The 3483-nt window shown below is 39.8% G+C and overlaps 1 pseudogene; it reads left to right on the top strand.

Moving 5' to 3' along the window:
- The first annotated feature begins 236 nt into the window (after positions 1-236).
- On the top strand, positions 237-1387 carry LOC109280702 (uncharacterized; annotated as a pseudogene).
- The last annotated feature ends 2096 nt before the right edge of the window (positions 1388-3483 follow it).

Genomic DNA, 3483 nt, shown 5'->3' on the forward strand with positions numbered 1-3483 from the left:
ATTAGGAAATGCCAGAAATAAGGAGGCCTTTGGAAATGTACAGTTTCCAATGCATATGCACATAGAAGTTATTTTAGAGTTATGGGATGACATTTTGATGTCATGATCAAAGATGAATCTGGGATACTGTTGATGAAAGAAGAAGAAATTAAGGGCAGGTGGAAGAACTGTTTTGAAGATCTGATGAACAAAGAGAACCCAATAAGTTTGTGAGTAGTGCTACAGAAAACTAAGGCATGGTGAACAACATCAGCAGAATGGAGGTGAAAAGAGCACTGAAGAAAATGAAGAATGGGACAGCAACAGGACCTGATGATATACCAGTGAAAGTTGGAAAGTCTTGGGGGAAGAATGAATTGATATACTGTGAAAGCTGTTTAAAGTGATATCGGCAACATAGAAGATGCCAAATGAATGGAGAGGGAGTGTGTTGGTGCCAATATTCAAACAGAAGGGTGATGTCCAGGATTGTGGCAACCATGAGGGAGTCAAATTGATGTCTCACACTTTGAAAACATGGTAAAGAGTGATGGAGAATCAGTTAAGAACTGAGGTGGTCACTGGAGAAGGCCAGTACAGATTCATGCCAGGGAAAAGTACCATGGATCCGTTTTTTGCAATAAGACAAGAAATAGAAGGAAGGTATTAAAGATACCTATTTCATTTTTATTGACCAGGAAAAAGCCTATGATCATGTGCCCATGGAGGAAATATGGAAATGTATGAGAGTTAATTTATCAGAACCATTAAGGAGATGCATTGGAAAAGCACAATGAACAGTTCAGGAGAGACAAAGAGTTTTGAGATGAATGTTGGTATACATCAAGTGTCAGCTTTGAGCCCGTTTCTGTTTGTGGTCATGATGGATGTGTTTACTGAACAAATAAGGAGACCACCTTAGAATATGATGTTTATGGACACCATGGTCATTTGTGCTGAGAGTTTAGAGGAAGTGCAAGCTGGAGTGGATCAATGGAAAGAAATGCTAGAGAGAAGAGGAAAGAAGATTAGTTGATCCAAAATGGAATATATACACTGATTTCTCTGAGGTACCCGATGTTGGAAATGTGAAAAATCAATGAGAAACATGTTTGAAAAAGTTGACAAGTTCAAATATCTGGGGTCAGCCATTCAGCAGAACACAGAGTTAGATGAAGAGCTAAACCATCAAATAACAGCAGGGTGGACAAACTGGAAATTGGTGACAGGAATATTATGCGACAGGAGAGTATCAGTGAAGCTGAAGGGAAAAGTCTACAAGATGTGTGAATCCAGTGCTATTGTAGGGAGTGAAGACATGGCCCCTGAAGAAAACTCAAGCAAGGAGACTGAATGCGACAGAGATGAGAATGCTCCAGCGGATGTGTGGCATGATGAAGATGGATAAAGTGAGGAATACTTACAGAGGATCAGTAAAGGTAGTGGAGGCATCTAAGAAAGTACAAGAGAGAAGACAGGCATGGCATAGGTATGTTCAAAGGAGTGCAGAAGAATAGATGGTAAAAGAAGTTACCAGAATGGCAGTGCCAGGAAGAAGTGGAAGAGGAAGACCAAAGGTGAGATGGGGAGATACAGTGGAGAGGGACATGAGAGAGGAGTTGGAAGATGTGTATGACTGAAGCTGGTGGAGAGCCAGAATCTGCAACAGCAACTCCATTTAGACGGGACAAGTGAGGGAAGAAGAATTACAGGATGATATTTGCTCCACAGCATCCCCCTGCTCCCTCCAGTCGGTGCCCCTCACTTTCCCCGTCACACACATTCTGTTCCCATGTATATAGGAATTTACCCATTTATCCCTTGTCCTATTCTCTTGCCTCCCCCAATCCTCCTTTTCAACCCTATTTTCCCCTATCTTCTCCCTCCCCCAACTGCTTCTGTGTCTTTCCCTTGTCAACCTTCATGGAATTAGTTCTTAGACAGTATTTAAGTGCCTAATTCCTCTCTAGGCACCTAAATACCTTTTTCTATACCAGACACTATGAGCTATATAGCACAGCTGCTTGTGACAGAAGCAGCATCAGAATAGATAGAAGAAATCCTGTCAGTGACTGCCTTTCAGGATTCTCCCCATGCACTCTTCAACATACTAGTAGTATGTGCCATTACTCAAGCCTGTCAGTGTAGGGAACTAAAGTTCCTTAAAGTGTCTATTTCTAGCATTTCTATTCCCTGGATTATCTTTAAGCTCCTATGTTCTGGCTATATCCTCTCTTTTCCTCTGATTATACCTACTTTTCTAACTCAATACCATTGCTCAGCTCCCTGTAAAGAGAAAAAGTAGAGACTCAGATTACTATGCAAGTGAATATAACCCACATTTAGCCTCCTGATACAGGAACTTTTCTATATGTGAGCTCATCCTTAGTGGTTTATGCTGTACTGGCTTTCAGCAATGCTAATCCAGCCAGCAGGATCAAACTCCCTCTTGGCATTGCCACACACATGTAAATTTATGTCTCATCTGCTAGCTCAGTGGAACATATTAATTTCTTCTTATTGAAAGAAATTACTTTCCTGCACTTTCTAAAGCACATGGATGCCAGAGCAAAGACACCCTACCTTTCAGAATCCTTCCTGCATAACAAATATATGTCATTATTGTGTGCATTATTATTATTTATATTCTGGTAATGCCCATAATGTGCCAGGCATTGCTTATGTCTTCCCTTGTGCACGTGTACAATTGCAGAGCTTAATTAATTTTGCTTTCTTAAACTATTCGTGTTAACATAACTTTCTCATGTCTTGTTTTAAAAGGCCTAAAAGATCCTTTCAAATAAAGAGCTCTGTAAAATTTTATTTTTAGCCATACTCTAAGGCTAGGGACAGAAATTACACATAAACTGGCATAAGTGATTGGAAACTGGTTTAAAACTGTAACACAACAGAAGTTCAATGCACATAAACCACTTTTCAAATGGCTGAAACTAGTTTAAGATAATGTAGTATCAGACTTAACTGATTTAGGTAAAATCAGTTTATTGGGCTTCAAACAGATATGTAAAAATTGTCCTTCTAAGTAACAATTCCACAATAAAAAATTTTCAAGCTATATACTCCAAACATTTATGAAGGGACAAGTGCTTACAACCTATCCAGCCTCAATGACATGCAATCACAACCAGGCTCCCTCTGTCTATCTCTGTCTCTCTAACATAATTTAGTGTTGACCATTTATGTAATTATCAATCCGATGCCATTGGCTTGTGATGTTTAGCCATGTAAATAGAGCTCTACTTGACAAACAGTTGTCGCTGACCAGACATACAATGATTTTTGAGGGATGGTTTGGGTGGAGGGAGGAGCGGAGGTTGGAGGTAAGGAGAGATGTTTGACAGGGAAATGATTTAGTTTTCACAGGCACAAAAGAATTTCACTCATTTGCAAGCCAATTCTACTGCTGGTAAAGAATTTATCAATTAGCACACACCTTGGGAGTGTGCTAATTGAGCCAATTATAGCTTGATTCATCTGCACTGA

Source organism: Alligator mississippiensis, chromosome 2, assembly GCF_030867095.1.
Source record: "Alligator mississippiensis isolate rAllMis1 chromosome 2, rAllMis1, whole genome shotgun sequence".
Lineage (NCBI taxonomy): Eukaryota > Metazoa > Chordata > Crocodylia > Alligatoridae > Alligator > Alligator mississippiensis.